This window comes from Sturnira hondurensis, unplaced genomic scaffold, assembly GCF_014824575.4.
Source record: "Sturnira hondurensis isolate 20B ecotype Veracruz unplaced genomic scaffold, ASM1482457v3 Scaffold0001547, whole genome shotgun sequence".
Taxonomy (NCBI): Eukaryota; Metazoa; Chordata; class Mammalia; order Chiroptera; family Phyllostomidae; genus Sturnira; species Sturnira hondurensis.
The window spans coordinates 820,773-840,636 of NW_028074178.1; positions in this window are offsets into that span (position 1 = coordinate 820,773).

The following is a 19,864-nucleotide window of genomic DNA, read 5'->3' on the forward strand; positions in this document are numbered from 1 at the left end:
AGCTCCTTCCCAGATGGGAGGGGGCTCATGTGTGACGTGGCCTTGCCCTGGGCAAAGGTGCTGCCCCCTTGGTAATACTCTCAACACTTAGGGGGAGACTGTGTTAGGGACCAGGAGCTGAACCCCTGAGGGACTAGGCTGGGGACACTTGGGGACTGTCGGGAGCTTTTTTTCCTGAGTTGGAAGGAGGAATTCAGCAGGGCTGAGGCTCTGAGAACCTACACTCCTCCTCCCACTCCCCAGTTTTATTAAGGTATAATCAATATTCAAAAACTGTACATAGTTGTATCATTCAGTGAATTTTGACATGTTCATTTATCTGTGAAACTTAAACCATGATCAAGATAGTACATATAGCCACAAACTCCCAAAGTTTCCCTGTGTTCCTTTGTTTTTGTGGTAAGACAGTAGGATATCTACCTTAACACATTTTTAAGCAACGATAGGCACCGTATCTTCGCTCACATGTTAGTTAAGGTATTATTGACTATTGCCGGGATTTGGAGTCCGTTCCACTGTCCACCAACAAAAAAAGAGTGGATCCTTAACATGTGGTGTATACATTCAGTCTTGAAAAAAGGAGGAAATTCAACTACATGTGGCAATATAGCATTGCCTAGGACATTATGCTAAGTGAAATAATCTAGTTACAGGACGGATTCTGCATGGTTTCACTTATATTAGGTTTCCAAAATAGTCTCAGAGAAGCAGAGATTAGAATGTGGTTTCCAGGATTCAGGGGCAGTGGGAAAATAGGAAATTGTTGCTCCTTGAGTACAAAGTTTCAGTTACACAATGTAACTGTGTATTTTTTGTGTATTGTAACTGCACTCTTAGGTCAGTGGTTTTCTGAGATAGCTATTCAAATTAATATATGCAAGGGTCTTGAGTTTTCATAGCATGAGGGCAAAATTAACTGAATCAGCATAACAACACTGCTTATCACCATTTTAAACAAAACTTTATTTGACATGCTCCAGACGACGTTTTGTGTTTTTTTTTTAAATAGTGTTTCTACCATCTTATTCAAGACGGCCAGCCATAATAAAGCTGCATTTGGCGGTACCAATGTCTACAGATCATTTCCTGAAGCCTGATTTTATTTATTAATGAATTCTCTCTTACTTGAGGAACTCAGACTGCAGCAGCCACTCTGAAGTCTGGGTCAGAACATGTTCACCCTGTGTCCAGCGAGCAGGGTGCATAAAGCAAGTCCTCATCGGCTGAACTTGCAGAAGCCAGATGTCCGCTATTAGGCACAATTAGTGAATCAGATTCCACGGAGCTGCTTTCGGTGCGGATGGCAAAAGTGGAAGGTATTAACTGCACAGCTCAGAGTTTCAGACACTTTGGCTGAGTGAGATGTTTTGTGATGTCCCCAGGAGCGTGTGTGAGGCTTGACGCTGAAATACGTCATGACAGATTGACCAAAAGGGTAGATTTTTAAAACATATTTTCGATTCCGGAATATAAAACACGAAGAAACCACATAGTAAGGGTTTTATTTTTCTCTTTCCAGAACAAGTAAATTACTTTCAAAGGATTATCTTTCTTTTTCTAACATTTTCCTTTTTGGGGGGCCAAAGTGTATTTTTCACTTCCTTTGCCAATTATGGACATGCATTAATGTTCTGTGTGAGTTTTTAATTAAGCAGTGATCAGCTATCGTAAGTAAAATTTATGGATGAGGGGAATAAACATGGAAAATAGCTAAGTATTTGAGTTCATACTCTATTAATTGTGGTATTTGTTATTTTGTCCCCAAGTCCCCTACCCTGCAGACATCCACACACTAATCAGAGGAACCCATGAAGGTGTTGCATTAAGAGGCAAAGGGGACTTGATAGACGCGACTAAGGTTAGGGATCTTCATACAGAATCTTACTCTGAATTTCTGGATGGCCACAATCTCTGGACTGGAAGATGTCAAGAGTGAGAAAGGTTGGAAACATATTCTCCAGCATTGAGACAGAGGCCGGAGGGCCAGGCCCGCAGCGTGTCCCAGAGAGATTGAGTGTGGCAAGGAAACTAGATTCTGCTAAGAACATACCTGGGCTTGGAACAGGATTTTGCCCAGACGCTCTTGAGAGCCCAGGAGTGGACACCTTGACCTCCATAACCAGGAATGGTGAAATCACCTCGGCCATCCCAGACCCCTGCCTTACAGACCTTTGAGATAATAACTGTCTGTTCTTTAAGTTGCTAAGCCTTAATTTATGTCAGGCATAGGAAACAACTATGCTAATGTACGGCCCACTGATTTTCAAAAATGATTTGAGGTCAATTTTCATATAAACTGAAGTGCTATTATGTTATAATGGAATGTTTTAATAATTTATGATTAATTAATAAAATATTGAACATTTCTAAAGTAAGGATCAATTTACTTAGCATAGAATCAGCAAAAAAAATCCAGGTAACTAAAAACATACCAGTTTTTCTGAAGAAATAGCCTTTTTCATAATTTGAAATTCTAAAGTTATATTTTTATTAATTTTAATAGTTTTAATAGAGTTGTCAAAGAACAGCGGGGGCTTTTCATGTTTGTAGAATCTGTAGGAAGTTCATGAAATGGCTGATTCATATAGAGTTTCTCAGTGAACTTAAAATGCAAAAGCCCCAAATTCAGAGACGTTTTTTTGTGAGATCTAATTTAAACAAACATTTTGCACATACTTTACTGGAGACCCAGAGAAGGATAAACTATTAATGGAGGAATTGATACTGAGTGTTTTTATCCAGATTTTCCCAGATAAACAAATAACTTAATAATAAAAATAGCAAATCTAATGATAATTAAAGAGAGAAGCAGAGGGCTGCCATTTTTTGAGAACTTTATCAACTATCATTATTTTTTGAACAAAGGATTAACACTAAAATGTAGATTAGCACTTTAATTTTTAGAACCTTAAAATATTTAAATCTATATACTTTATGATCTTTTTTTTTTACTATGTAATGCATGCACAAGTTAATGGCTTAAAAAAGTGTACATTGAAAAAACTACTCCTATTTTTATGTCCAAATGACCACAGCATATAACCTCTTCACTTTGTTTTATGCAAATTGAGGCAGCTACAAGTATGCTGAACATTCTTTTGCGTCTCTCCCTTCTTTAACAAAAGGCAGAACACTGGATACATCTACACTCTGCCTTTTCCAGTTTCAATGAGTATGAAAATTGCTTTCTCTGAGTCTTTCTGTAGCTGCGTAGTATTCCGCTGTGTGGCTGGGCTTTTGTAACGAGCATGAGTTATTTCTAATCTTCTGTCATTATAAACACAGCTGCGATGACTACTTTATATATGTTTTTTGTTTGTGTGCTTTACTTATAATGGCGCATCTGAAGGATGAAGCCCCAGAAATGAAACTTGTGCATCAAAAGATACTTGATTTTGTAATTTTGATAGCATTTCCTCCAATTTCTTCCGTAAGACTTTATGAAGTTGTTGACTTCTACCAGTATTGTATTAGAGAATCTAACATGCCATACCTTGATATTGTCAAAATTTTACAGTTTTTCCTCAGATTTGTGAGAAACAGTATCTCAGTTTAGTTTTAATTTCTGTTTCTCTTTATTATGAATGAATCCTTTCATATACTAGAAGGCCATATATTTTATACTTTATACATTTGTGTATACATATATCTTTATGTATATATATTTCATTTTTTGTTGATTTAAAGATTTTATATTCTGGCGGGCCTGCAAACCAGAGGATCACGGTTCGATTCCCAGTCAGGGCACATGCCTGGGTTGTAGTCCAGTTCCCTGCAGGCCAACTCCCAGCAGGGGACGCACAAAAGGCAACCATACATTGATGTTTCTCTCCCTCTCTCCTTCCCCTCTAAAGATAAATAAATAAATAAAATCTTAAAAAAAAAAGATTTTATATTCTGAATATGAATACTTTCATGTATAATTACACATGTGCATATATTTACATGTAAATGTTATATGTGTTAAATACATGTAAATATATGCATGGAAACACATGTAAATATATAACTATATGTTATATGCATGAAATTTAATTATATATTAATCATTTATATATTCACATATATTTTTATTTATATATACTTGTGTATGTAAAATATATATTATATAAAAAACAAGCATTTTCCACCCAGCTTACTTGTTGGTAACAGAGAAATTCTTTTTTCTAGGTGGTTGAAGGTTTTCCTTTAACTGTCTATTACTCTTCAGCAATTTGCATCCCCACCACCCATACGTGAGAATTCAAATTACTTCATAGCCTCACCAACACTGGTCGTGGTATTTTATTCCATTTGAAATTATTTTCACGTATCTATTTTAAATAGCCGAACTGGGGTACATAGTCATTGTAGTGCTAATTGGCATGGGTGTGATGGTTACTGGAACTGAACACTTTTCCTTATATGCTCAGTGGCTTTTTGGCAATCTTCCTTTTTGACGTGCCTGTTCAGGTCTTCCGTCCATTTCTCTGTGAGATGGCTCGTCTCTTTCTCACTGATTTGTGGCTGCAAGGCCTTTTGAGTCCGCGGCAAATGTCTTCTTCCAGGGTGTGGCTTGACTTTTCACTCTCTTCATAAGGTCTTCTGATCAACACATAGAATATATCACATTATGTTTGCCGATAGAGTTAGCATATTTTCTATGCATTGTATCCAAATATACACAAATATAATGGGATTTAGAATATTTCTCTCCTATTTAAATATCTTGAACTCTTTGGGGGTTTCAGTATCTATCTCTATTAATTTTTTCCTGAATGGGCACAGTAGGTGTTGTGTATCTGACAGGCATTTTTATTAAATACCTCCCATTACATCACAAGTGTGTCAGCCCCCCCCCCCCCCTTTATTCTAGAATCTACTCCTCATGTCATGTGATGAGTTCAGTCAATTTTCTAACTAGGAGCTGGTACCCGAAAATCAAGGGATAAGGACAAATGAGTTTTCTCTGTTTATGAAGGCTGTGGGCCCCCTCCTTCCCTGGAAGGGTGTCTCCCTCTGATTCCCTCCACTTGGGCACATAAATAAAACCTCTCCACGAGCCACGATGCCCAGCTTGTCTCAGCTTTTCCAGTTTAGAGTTCCCCACTTCTAGGCCCCACGAAGATGGTCCTGGAGTTTTCCAGCCCTGCAGGGCTTCCCCTAGAGACTTGGCCTGGGTGTAACCAGTTAGTCCTCTCAGGTCAGTGTTTTATTATTTTGTGGATGAGAACAATTAACTAGACAAATGATTACATATCTAATTGGTGTGATACATGGAGAGATTCAGGTGACGGGGGCATTTACGAGGGCACTAAGGAATACAGGGGCCTTTCCCTCCAAATTCAAGGGCAAACTCTACAAGTTGCCTGTAGAGCCTTAGACTTTCTAGGAATTTTGTTATGCTCACTGTGAATACTTTGTTTTAATCTTTCCTATTCAAATCTTTGATTTCTCTTACTTGCCTTATTGTGTCTTGTATTTATAGAGCAGTATTTAATAAAATTGATAACAGACAAACGTTTCCTACATAGTTGAAAACTCTCTGACAGGTGAGTTAGAACTATTCCTTATCAATTGGAGAAAATCTTCTTGTATTGTTAGTTTGTTACACTTTGGGGGGCCATTAATAGTTCTTGAAATTATAAAACTCTTTGTATTTACTCAGGTGGTTGTTTTATTTGTTATTTTTATTTTTATTGTCTGCTAGTGTGGTAAATACTACCAATTGATTATAAAATATTAAGCCTATATGGCACTACTGGAATAGAACTCATATCTCAGGGTGCATTAGACTGGGTGTATTTCCCAAATTTAACAGAGTATGTTTGAAGTTATTGCATATGTGTTCCTGAGTGTGATTTGTCTATAATGTACTTTTTTTAAAAAAGATTTTATTTATTTATTTTTGGAGGGGAAGGAAAGAAGAGAAGTATCAATGTATGGTTGTCTCTCGTGAGTCCCCTGCTGGGAACTGGCCTGCAACCCAGCTTATGATTTCTGGGTCTGTTTTTATGTGCCGTGACTGGGAATTGAACCACAGTCGTGTGGTTTGCAGGCTCGCGCTCAATCCACTGAGCTACACCAGCCAGGGCTATAATGTACTTTTTAACATTTGTCAGAATTTGGTGGTAAGAAGGGCTGGCTTTCTGAAAACACTTAGAGTTGGTACCCTTTGCTGGTACCCATCATGGAAGACATTGTGCATAGTGTTATCTGCTTCTTATATATGTTTTTTAAGACATCAACATGTAAAGCCATAAAGAGTTTTCTCTGTGGGAAGATATTCAGAAGAGCTTAAATTTTTCTAATAGGTACAGGGCAATTAGTCTTCAAAGGCAGCGCTTTTTCAAAAATTTGGACATTTTATGTAATTTCTCAACCACTTTGGCATAAAGTTGCTCATACTACTCTCTTACTAACTGTTTGATGTCTAGAAATAGTGGATGGCATTTTCATTCCTGACATTAATGAGTTGCATTCTTCCCTCCTATTTTTCTATAAAATCTTCCAGTAGTGACTTTGAAAGAGTCAGCTCTTTGCCTTTTTTCTGAAGAATAGTTTGAGGTTTTTACTCTCTTTATCTCTGGCTTTTCTAATATGCTTGTTCTGTGCCTTCGTGTGCTGGTGTTTATTTTACTTAGGTATTCTCATCTTTCTTGAATGAATGGTGTTATAGTTTTAATTAAACTGGGGGATATTTTGGCATTTTTTCCAAAATACTCTTTTTTTTCTTATTTTGGGGTTTCAATTTTAGTTATTTTATATCAGTTCATGTTTTCCTCCAGGGAACTGGGACTTTTCTTTCTTTCTCTCTTTTGACATGTTTTCCCCTTATTCCTTCAGTTTGCGTATATACGCTGTCTTCAAATTCACTGAATTTTTCTTCGTTGTATTAGTAGCTGTTAAGACCATTTAGTGAGTTTCTTACTTTGTTCATGTTTTTTTATGCAGTGGGCTTTCCAATGTATCATTTTCCTAAGGAATTGGCCTCTTCTATCACTATATTGATGTTTTTCTTTATCTCAGCGCTCTCTGTAAGAGTGGTTTGAAGTCCTATTTGTTAATTCCATCACCTGTGTCATTTCTGGGTCTGTTTTATTGCCTGATTCACTACCTCATGAGACATCTTTTCCTGCTTTACCCATTTCTTAATTTTTATTGCAGGCTGGGCATGATGAAAGTTATGTTATTAAGCTTGAGGGTGGGCCCAAGTTCAGGGGCCTGAATGGAGGAGAGGGTTTGACTGAAGTTAGGTGAAGCCAAGCCATTGCGTAAGTTGTGGGCAGCTGGACGCGCTTGGTGACTGCTGACGGAGAACACTCCCGGGCCTCTCCCTAAATACCGTGTTTGTTCAGTCAAGTCCTTCCAATGTGGCTGCTGCGAACGCCACCATCCCCCGGTCTTGCGTCAGTTCCGGAAATGCTTTTCGTGTTCACGTGCCCCTGGGAGTTTGTTCCCCGGTATGTTTTATCCTGAATATGTATAGCTTATGATTCAGCACCATCCTGGGGGGGGGGGGGGAGCCTTCTGTAAGGTTTTCGATCTCTTTTTCTGCATAGCTCCTGTCTTCACAGTGCTTGCTCATAAATTTTAGCCTTGAATTCTAGGTTTAGCTCCTCAGTTCTGCCGGAACAGCACGCCTGTTTTTTCGGCCTGTCTTCTGCAGTCCAAAAACGTGCTTCTAGGTAGAAATCCAATAATCATAACCCTCACTTCATTTATTTCCTTTATATTATAGATCAAAATGTTTCAGTGGCTCTTGCCCAATGTCAAATATGCTTTTTCCATAAAGCTTTCCAATTGTAAAGTTGTTTTCAGTGGATGGCAAGTCCACCCTGTTGCTCTGTCCAAGGACGAAAAATGACAGAGTCTTGTTAAAATTTACCCACACCTTTCAGAAGCCTTGGCAAACACGTAACTCTTGAACATGCAGCAGTAGAATTATTTTATTGGCATCATGATAAAGTCTTCCATTGTCTACTGGTCAGAACAGGCAGGGACTCGGGTTTCATGGGGTGGTGATGGCAAATGTCAGACTACAGACGTGAGGGAATGATGAAATGTGAAAGACATGAAAATTGTATATATTGACTGCTGCTTTTAAACAAATTTTTTTACAAAAATAGAGGCTGGTAAATTTTGATTAGATGTTTGAAGTAACATAATTGAAAAAATATTTCTGTTTGAGGTAGGAATATATATTGTGTGTGTGTGTGTGTATCTAGAGTGAATAAATTACTTGGAAGAAAGCTGGAGGATAGAAAGGAAAATATTGACAGAGAAGAACTCAGAGTTAGAAAAATATTGAATTAAGGAAATAGGGGTGATGCATGAAATTTGCTTTGAAAGGAAAAAGGATATTGTTTTATCTAACTGGAGGAAAAAAAACACAGAAAAATTTGTTATTAAGATCTTACTATGTGTCAGACATTAATGCATGCTAATTCATTCAGTGTTCATGAGTCACACTAGGCAAACATGATTATTCCTGTTTCAAAAATGACAAATCAAGATTTGAGAGCTTAAGTAACTTGTACATTCTCCATCAGAGCCTGTGTGAGCTTTTTACAGCAAAAAGTAGATTCAGGTTATTTTTCTACTTCAAGACCTCTGATGATTCACTGTCTTACACGTACCAAAACCCGAGTGCGCTGGCTGACAAAGTCCCCGCCATCGGACTTCTACCTATTGGTCTAAACCCATCACCTACCTCTGTCATGGCAGTTTCTGTGTGAGTCACTCAGGCCTCGCTTCTGTTCTTCCCCAAATGCACAAAGTCACTCCCATTCCAAAGTCCTTATTCTTACTGTTCGACCAGGAGTTATCATTTCCTTCGTCCAGTACCTCTGTTGTGCATCTGCTCAAATGTTGTATCTCCAGAGTGGTTCTTTCTGACCATTTTATTGAAAATTATACTTCTACCATATTTCATCACAATACTTCACCTTTACATCTCTCTATCTAGCTACCCATATAATTTCTGTCACATCCATTGGGATGTACGTTCCATAGGAAAGGCACACAGTTTTGCTTGTTTCCTATTATAACCCCGTAGTCTAGATATGTACCTTGCACATAGTAGCTGCTCACTAAAAACTTATTGGGCGATTAAGTAAACAAGAGAAGAGCCATACAGCTAACAAATCACAAGAACTTTAATTCAAAAATTCTTTTTTTTATTCCAGCCAAACAAGAGAGGGTAGGGATTCTCTTCTCACTTGATTTTGAAATTTTGATTAAACAGCAAATATTATTTTCTTCAGGAATGACGTTTTCCTATGGGATCGGTATAAAGCAGATCCTGGCATCCTGACTCTTTTTATTGTTGTGATTGTCTGAGCTTAGTGGACTGTTTCACGCAATATGCCCTTAAAAATGATAACTGATAGACATTTAAGAAAAGATTGGTTTTGAGGACTGGAAAAAATTAAACGATGAGCAGAATCCAGGCTTCTGAAGAGAAAACCTACATTCTAAAGTTATATTATGCAAAAATTAAATTTTTACTTTAGAATTTAATTTAAAAAACAAGGTTTTTGTGTTGAACTTATTTTTTAAATTTGGTTAACTCGTGATATTCTAAAGACTATATATATATATTTTCTCTCTTTCTGTCTTTCTTTTTTTCACGTTCCTTTACCCAGAAAGATCCTTCTTTAGAGCATAATGTGTTTTCCTAAATAATGTTCATTATTTAGGCGTTTACAGAGGACAGGCTAGAGCTGACGAAGAGATGAGCTACACTAGACCACACATCTGAAGAGATCAATGTGCACGTAAACAAAATCACCTTCCGAAACCAAGCAGACTTGTGGAACACTTTATGCCTGATTTGTGTGACAGCTTTTGTCTGGTGGAGTTTACCTCGTGACACTGTTTCATTAATCTTTTCTACCTCGGGAAAGAACAAAAAGTTTGCTTCACATGTGGAATAAGAGTGTTTTGCTTTTTCACGTGCTTTGTTTGTGTTTTGAATTTGGGTGTCATTGATTATGGTAGAAAGGCAGTTTGTACTTCAGCACAGTAATTGTTCATTCTGCTTACTGAGGGCAGGATGGGAACGGAAAGGCTGGATGCCATTATGAGAGACCAGGAGTGTGTACGTGAGGGCAGCTTTGGGTATTTTGCTGGGGTTAGTGTTGTGAAAACTTAGACAAGCAAACAAAGCAGTGGGCACACTCTCTATCTATTGTTATTCTGCGCCCATTTAAAAGGTTGTTTTTTAACATCGAAATGGAAGAGTAATAATCATAAAGATGGTAATCTGTTAATGATAACTTCTGTCATTTCATTATTTTATAAATTTAGCAAGAGAAAAAAGGTAAAGCTTCGTCTTTCTGTTGACCTCTTGGGCCCATAAAAAGCCATAATCCTATAGCCACATAATCAGCATAAATCAGGAAAAGTTAAGTAAATCAGAAGTTCACTGAAGTTTGTGTGATTGGATGCGAATTTTCTTGGAAGTTTTCAAGAGTTTATTTTTGCCTGATCTAGTTTACCAAAAAAGCTAACAATGTGTTCCTCCATGCAAAGGATATATGTATATTTATCTCCTATATATCATCTAAATTACATACCTATATATCTATACACATCTATATATATACCAAATAATATATATGACTTCAAATAAATAATATAAAACCAAACTGCAGAAAAGAAACATTGTTTGTGAATAATATCGCTTCCGAGAAAGAGAAAAGAGAATGTGTTAATTAATCTTAAGCTGAAAAAGAATCCTAGATGCTTAATTATATCTCAGAAAGAAAAAAGATCTTAAACTCGAAGTACAAACTCTAGTATTCACTTGTTCAGGTCCATTTTGATTTCTTCAATGCTACTAATATTTTGTTACTTCCAAATTAAGAGAAATGTCTGAAACATAATAACTATTTAATTTGATTAATTTGTTGATGACTTCATTCTGGCATTATCAAGATCTCTTAAAAATATATTAATCAGATTGCAAATAATAGCTTAGAAGTATTACCAATAAATCCAAATATAAAAGTAGGGAGACCTGGCTTAAAATCCCCTTTTAAAAACTTGGGAAAAGCAAGAAATGTCTCTACTCTGCTACCTTACTTGGAAAATGGATGCCAAAAATATTTTTCCATTTCAGTGAGATTTTTAAGAGAAGCAAGTGAACTTTCTCGAAAATATGAGTGAGTGATGACTCTTGGAATGAGTCTTGGATGAGGAGACAGCCATATAAATGGTGATAGCGTGCTTGTTCTGTAGATGTTATTGTAGTTCTAGCCTATTCATCAGTGGGAGAAATTAGTCGGAGAATGGAGAACACGGTGATGGTGGGGGGTGGGGATCTTCCAGAACAATAATTAGGATGGGATCTATTACCCATCACCAGAACATACCAATCTAAAAGGAAGAAAAAGAAAAGATCAAAAAAGCTGAGTCAGGCTGGAGGAAAGAAAGAAAAAAGAAATGGAATTTTTGACTAAACCAAAGAAAGAAATTTGTTACTTTGTGGATGATTGACTCTGGAGGGAGAGGAAAATAAAACAAAAAAGTTGGCAGTATTTGTGAGCCTACAAGAGTCTGAGACCAGTTTTCTGAAGGACGGTAGTAGTGTCTTTAATCATAATAAAATGAAGTGAAACAACGAGAAATGTTTGTCATAACTATATTTCCTTGAAGGAAAAATTATTTGTCACTCTAGTACAAGCACATATAATCATATTAAATTGAGTTATGGAAATGTTTAAATGGCTTCTAAGCTTTAGAGTATTTTATTTGGGGTTATTACTTGTCAGCTAGAATAGATTAATATTTTTAAAAGATTTCAATCATAATGTATATTCCTTTATATAGATTTTAGAAACTAAATCTGGACAGTTGCTTATTTTGCGCTGCTCATGTTGAGTTTGGGTCCTGCCAACCCTAAATTGTTTAGCAGTTTGTGATTGTCTTAGTTATGGCCCCACTCAGCAGGAAGGAAGATGCCTAAGTGGCCTTGGGGATGCTACGGAGATGAAGGGGGCGGAACGCCAAAGACGGTGTCAGCAGAGAATGGCAAAACCAAGAAGCTGTGTGATGTGGTACAGGACACGGGGATAAAAACGGGAAAGAACCCAATGTTTTTGGCCTTGCTCTTGAATATGTTAACTACTCATTTGGGTAAACATCTTAATCTCGCTGAACCTTAGTCTTGCCATGTGAAAAGAGGGATAATGCCTTATGTGCCCTTTACAGGCAATATAAATAAATAAACAAACAAACAAACCAACCAGATGATGTGTTGAAAGTACTTTGTAATCTATGGAACGCTACGAGTATGTGCATTTTTACATTTCTGAAAGAGAGTTTTGGAGAAATCTTGTGACATTGAGTTAGGTAAAAGTTTCTTATACAAGGAGAAAAAGTGTATGAACTACAAACAGCAGAAAAAAATTAAGCGGATTGCATTCAAACTAAAGACCTTTAATTCTTCAAAAGATACACTTAAGAAATAAAAAGTCAAGCGACAGAAAATATTTTCCAAAAACAATCAAGCAAAAGACTATTCTTAAGTATATATAAATAAATCTGACAAAGTAGAAATAGAAAGACAATTCAGTTAAAACCAGACAAAAAGGATTGTAGAGACACTTGGGTAAAGACATATAAATGGCCAGTTAGCACATAAAAACACACTTCACTTCTTACCAAAGAATTACAAAATAATCCACAGTGAGATATCACTATGTACTCACTAGAAATGCTAAAATGGAAAGGCTGACAATGTCAAGTTTTGTAAGAAAATGGAGTAACCAGAACTCATATAAACCTACAGGAAATGCTGTCCCAACCAGATTGTACGGCAATGATTTCATACAGTGGAACCTAGACTTCTGATACCAGTCAGCAACCCTGGCCTGCTTTTTTCCACAAGCAAGTCAAAATGTTGACCCACACACACAGACTTCAGTGTGAATATGCTTGCTCATCAGCTTTATCTATAATAATAAAAAAGAAACTATAAATAATCCAAATGTCCATTAGCTAGTAAAAAGACAAGCCAATTGTGGCATATTGTTACTATGGAATATTATTCAGCAAGACAAGAGAAAATATTTATATGCACAGGCATATAACTAAATCTCTAAACATCATAATAAGTGAGAGTAACCACTCAGAAGACTACATCCTGTGCCATTCATTTATATAAGCTTCTAGAAATAACTTCTAGAAACAGAAAGCAGATTGGTGGTTGCCTGGGGCTGACAATTGGGAGAGAAGTTAGTCTGTAAAGGGCAACAAGAAAACTTTCTAGGACAATGAGCTAGTTTTGTGTCTCTTTTGTGGGGAGACTTAAGCAGCTGTATGCAATTGTCAAAATTCCTCAAAATGTATACTGCACTAGAGTAGGTGAAAACAACCGGGGTGTCCAACCTTTTGGTGTCTCTGGGCCACACTGGAAGAAGAGGAGTTATCTTGGGCCACACATTAAATACATTGTGACATGTAATCCAAAAAGAAATCTCATAATGTTTTAAGCAAATTTACGAGTTTGTGGAGGGCTGCATTCACAGCCATTCTGAGCCTGCAGGCCACAGGTTGGATACTGCTGATTTAAACAATTAAAAAATATGACAAAGAATCAGGTTATGATTTTACTTTTGCCAGCATTTTTTTTTTTTTTTTTTACTTTTCAGGCTTTAATCCAGTTAGGTAAGTTTTCTGATTTCTCCGTGTAAAATGGAGAAAATGATACCTGCTTTGCAAGGCTGTTGTTATAATTAGTGGAAAATACTCCAAGAACATAAAACTGGGCAGGTCACGGAGATCATTAGAAGCAGGAAAATGAGTGATTATTTTTATTAGGAGCAGAAAACATCTTGAGTCAGAGGAGAGCACATTCAGTTACTTTGCATATCAAATTATTTGATTGTAAAATCCAAAGAATTTCCATAATCATGAATTAAACATGAAGATTATTTAAATGCTCATTAAAGTGTAATTATTTAAAAAGTCTTCAATTCTTCTGGGAGCCTTTTAAACCAAGTACATCTGATGATTACTAACAAATTCACAGGATAACTAAACTTCAAGTTTTTGTTTCTTTGACAAAAATAAAACTGAGCACCACACCACAGAAAAGTTGAGAATGCAAGACAGCAGGAAAATGAAGAGGAGGTGAATTCAACAGTGTTATTCATGGAAGTCCACCTTTGAGAAGGGGTTAGCGACGGTTTCTCTTTTCCTAAAAAAGGGCCTAAATGTGCCCCATGGAAAGACTGTTATCTTTAGCCGGGTGACTCAAAATATCAATTATTGGTAATCCATAGAAAAGAGAGCGATCGATCGTACAGGCAGAGCAATGGCAGGGAGGTAAAAAGAAGAGAGGACAAAGAGACGGGGGATTACAAATAAAAAATCATAACCTTATAAGATATTCTCAGTTAATTGCTACTAGTAAGGCCTGTTTTTGTACTTTAAATTGCTGTCATACAGCAGACTTAGTAATGTATGTCTTGTCACAATTGATTATTTAAATGGGCCTTATCGCTTGGTATATGGGAGTCCTATTCATAATGTTGTCTGAGAGTTAAGAAGAAGTCTTAGGAAAACACCTATAATTCCACATGTGAAGGACACAAGTCCGTCTCTTTGGACAATAGAGCAAAAAAAATGTATTGGGTGTTAATATTCTTACTATCCTAAATTTACCTCAGCTGTGACTCGGGGAAAGTTCGTTTTCAGTGTTGTGTTCATTCATAGGCACTTGAATAAACAAAAAAAGGGTTCCCAAGGGTTCCCAGGGGTTTTGGGGAACCCTTTTCCTCCCAAGTACCCACTTTCATTCTTTCTTCTTTTGCATTTTCTTTCCCATTACTCTTTCTCTGGCTTCCCCAGTAATTTTGTGGATTTTATTTTAAAAAATTTCTTGGTTTGAATTTTTTTTCTATCATATACTATAGAGTAGAAGGAGTGGTAGTGAAGGGTAAAGAAAGTTTATTTTTCACAGACAGTTTGTCTAATTTGGTGTTTGGCTGAATCAAAGTTCATCTCATTTCAGAAACATATTTTTCTGCTTCATAGGAAAGGAATGGGCTGTGGTCAGGGTGTGTTCTCCCAGTATTTTTTCCTTTCATCAGTTATGTCGTAACACGGTGAAACTCAGTATCCAATAAGTAAATGTCAATTTTAAATTGAGTGTTTCTCATTAGAGCAATAGGAAATTATAAAATTTAATGCTGGCAAGGGTGAAATGAGGCTTGCTCATTCATTTAGGGCGGTTAGACATAAGACATATAATATAGGGCTTATTATTTTTTTAAAAAAAATTTTAAAGATTTTATTTATTTTTAGAGGGGCAGGGAGAGAGGAAGAGGGAGAGAAACAATGTGTGGTTGCCTCTCATGTGCCCCCTACTGGGGATCTGGCCCGCAACCCAGGCATGTGCCTTGACTGGGGATCAAACCAGACACCTTTTCATCCACAGGCCGGCACTCAATCCACTGAGCCACACCAGCCAGGGCAGGACATATTATTAATCCCAATGTATAGGTACAAAATATATGACTATTCTTTTCCTCTTTCCCCTCCAATATTAAGTTCATTTTTTAAATTGTTGCCACCTTGATCACTGTGAAATATAACTTGTTATTTTAATTTATATTTCCATTGATATTTAAATATATTTTCATTTTTTTATTGGATTTACTCTTCTGCCAATTGCTTATTCATATATTCTGTCAACTTTCCCTTGCTTTTTTTTTTAAAGACTAAGAGCTCTTTATATATTACAGTTTTGAACTTTTTAGTTTAGTGGTCAGTTTCATTACAAGTGTTTTTCTAGAATGCCATTTACTATAATTTCATTTAGTGTATGATCTGTCTTCTTCCAAACTATTGTCTCGTATTGCTTGGGCTACTGCTGTTTAAGATGTGTTAGCATGGATCTGAGCTCCAATAAGTATAAAATATAAAACCACCCCATGCATAGAGAAGCCCAGAGGAGGGGCAGGAAAAATGATTACAGGTGCCTGACAACAAAAACTGGGATCTGGAGGACAGACATAATACCTTAGAAATGAGTTAATGAACTTGATGAATATACATAGAAATAAACATACACATACTGCCTCTGTGTGTGTATACATACATATATGCATATAAACATGCCCATGTGCATGTAATATTTAAGAATAATAATATATGGTACAAACAAATTTCTGAAATAAAAAAATTCTCTTACACTGGCTGGTGTAGCTCAGTGGATTGAGAGCAGGCCTGTGAACCAAAGAGTCGCTGGTTCGATTCCCAGTCAGGGCACATACCCGGGTTGCGGGTCAGGTCCCCAGTGGCGGACATGTGAGAGGCAACCACACATTGATGTTTCTCTCCCTCTCTTTCTCCTTCCCTTCCTCTCTCTCTACAAATAAATAAAAATAAATTTTCAAAAAAATTCTCTGTAATTTCAAAATTTGACACCTTAAAGCCTGAGCTGAAATATCTTTGTATACTGAGAAAAAAAATGACCAGATACAGAAACTTTTGTGCATTGGTTCAGGAAGCTGACATATATAAATGAAAGGATGCCAATCTTGCTAACTTAAATATTTATATGGGAGAGAAGAAGGAAATTAAAAAATGCTTTCTTGTCTGTGGGGGCATTTGGTTTCCTTTTAATCAAACAGTAATTTGGTGAAACTCAGTTTTTGAAAAACAAATGCCAATTAAAGACCCAGATATTGTTTTCTCATCAAAACAATGGAAAATTTTCAAATTCTGTGCCGGCAAGAGTGAGAGATTTGCTCACTCATCTGTGACCATTAGGCCCAGACTGGAGAGAAGGAAATTCTATGCGTAAAAAGTCTATACATTTGTGCCTTTAGAATTTTGTAGCAAATTAATAATACATTACCACTTCATCAAAGAACCACAACAAATTGAAATCAAAAACATCAGGAAAAGCCAGGCAAAATCACAGTCAAATTCAGCCCGAACAGGAACAGAGGGTCCAGATAAGGATAAGCTAATCTAGATCTCATAAACCTTGTCTCCCAGGGAGCATTCATTTACATTCTCTACAGATGTGGACTGGCTTAATAAGGGTTTTTCTTCCACTCTGCCAACACTGGGTGTCACAGACTTCCATTTTTGGCCAAATGGAAGAGTTTGTAATACATCCTTATAGTTAGGGTTTGGCATTTCTGATGATTGTTGTTGAGTACATTACCATATGGCTGTGGGCCAATTGAATTTCTTTCCTTGGTGGAGGAAGTGCCTGTTTCAAATGTTTTGCTCATTTTTAAACTGGTTTTGCCTTTTTCTGAAATATGAAATGTCTTCATGTTTGTTGTTTCTCCTTTACTTTCTTCACGCTGCGTACAGTTTTTAACTGTCTATGTACTTAAACTTGTTGGTACTCCTTATGAGTGGCGCTTTTTAGGTCTCATTTAAGCAACTTTCTACCAGAGTCATGAAGATATTCTCCTAGATTTTCCTTTGAAATTCTGTATTTCACATTTCGTTTTCAATACATCAATAACTGACTTTAGGTTTAATATGAAATAGAGATCTAAGCCCTGGCTGGTGTAGCTCAGTGGATTGAGCGCAGACCTGCAAACCAAAGGATCGCATTTGAATTCCTAATCAGGGCGCATACCTGGGTTGCAGGCCAGTTCCCAGCAGGGGACTCATGAGAGCCAACCATACATTGATATTTCTCTCCTTCTCTCCTTCCATTCCCCTCTAAAGATAACTAAATAAAATCTTACAAAAGAAGAAATAGAGATCTAAAATCAGTTCTTTCCTCCCTTCCTCCATCCCTTCCTTCCTTCCTTCCACCCACCCATCCGTCCATCCGTCCATCCATCCACCCAGTCTCTCCTTCTTTTCTGCTTGGATATACACCCCGCCCATTTGTTGGCTGATCGACCTTTCCTTTACTGACGTGTGCTGCCTGTTCTCTCTGAAAGCAGGAGGCCACATATCTATGGGTATCAGAGTCCAAAGTTCACATTTAATAAAGAGTTAATAACAGAGGGCTGGAGTAATGGGGGCTGGCAAGGAGTTAACATAAAGAAAACTCTAAAGAACACAGAAATTGCCTGCAAACTAAGGAACTACTACCCACAGAACCGAGATGAGGCATCCGAGGAAAAGCCTCCTCCCACCAGGCGGATATGCTGACTCTGCTGTAAAGGACTAGGCTAGGGCAGGGGTGGAGGGAAGGTTCCCTGCGGTGTGCGCAGCTCCGGAAACCGCCCCTCGGGAAGGTACGGTGTAGTGGCCCTGCATTCCGGCCTGCGGTGGCGGCAGATATCCATGGTTACCAGCTTGCGTGTCATCTGACTTGGAAACCAAGCTGCTTGCCTAATGTGGCTGTAGTGTTTGCAGTTCACCATAATGAAGGCACTCAGCAGAGACAGGCGTCTACAATGCGCTCACAAAACTATCTAAAAAATTGATCTAGATCTATAAACTCTTAAGTACTGCCAATAAAAGTATACATAAAATCGTATATATGAAAAACTATCGGAGACAAGGGGTCCAATGGGAGGTAGCCGGTATAAAGGGGCAGCTGCAAAAATTACCCAGAAACCAGGTAGATGCTTGCTTATTAATGGATTTTCTTTTATTGTACTTATTATCTATGTCTTGTAACATACTGCTAGCCATGGAAGCACTTTGTAAGTAAAATCGCCCTGACGTATAACACAGCAAAATCCATGCCACCATTTGTACCCTCAGAGGACGGTGGCTGGGGACAGAGGGTCAGTGGCAGAGACGTGAGGAATTGTCAGATATTGAGTGTATTTTGAAACAGTAGAGGCGGACTTGCTGAAATCCTGTGATATAAAAGCAAGAGGAATCTATGATAAGCACAGTATTTTAGTCTGAGTGACTGGAGGGTGGTAGTGCCCGAGCCAGAAGCTATCGCCAGCTGAGACAGAGAAAAAAAGCAGCAGGCGTGGAAGGGAGCAGAGAGGGAGAGGTCAGTTTACAGGTGTTACATCTGAGATGCTTTTAAGGGGGTGGAGGCAATGGGACCCGTGAACCTGGAAATCAAGGGGAGGGTATCAGCCAGAGCAATATTTCAGGGACTCCTCAGTGAAAGCTGTGAAAAATGCACAGTACCTGCTTGGTGGGTAAATGTTTACAACATCGTCAGGATCATTTTACTGTTTTCTTTCACGTCTGAAATAAATTCTACAAGGTTCTCGAGTTTTTATGAAATACTGGGAAAAGATTAATTTATTATAGAGAGCCTTTTAGGAGCACTTATGGACAACCATAAGGCTAGGCTTAATGAGCGTTACAGTAAAAGCATAACATATTCTCAGTGATGTTACTATAGCTGAATAAAAGGAACCTTGTACTGAAAGTAAAAGCATATTGTTGCTTTTACTATAGCTTTAACAATGGTGGATTATTAGGAAATGCTGGATATAAAAAGGCTATTTGCTTATGTGTAAGAATGGCATTGTTTTTTAGAATGCCTTTGCCTAGTAAGAGCTCATGGCCAAGAGCAATCCAAAGTTTAGAAATTAGTGACAATGTGTTAATTTTATTGAATTTAAATGTTCAATCCTGGCATTCAATGAAATTGAATGAGCTAAATTTATTTGACAGTATTAGACATTACCCAGAAGAACTGATGTCGATCAACCGAAAACACTGACCATAGAAGATGACCTATGGATACGTGCTAGAACATTCCTTAAACATGTATTCCACAAGAGCTCGTGCACATGGAGCTTGTGTAACAATTGTATAACTGCTTCTGAGTACCGTGGGAGGAAGTTATAAGTAAGGATGACCCTGAACAGAGGGGAAGAAAATGGAGCAGACTGAGTCTTGGTGATAGTTCATCTTCTGTGTGGCTGGGGATCCAAGGGGTTCTACGAAGCACTGCTCGATTTAAATAGCT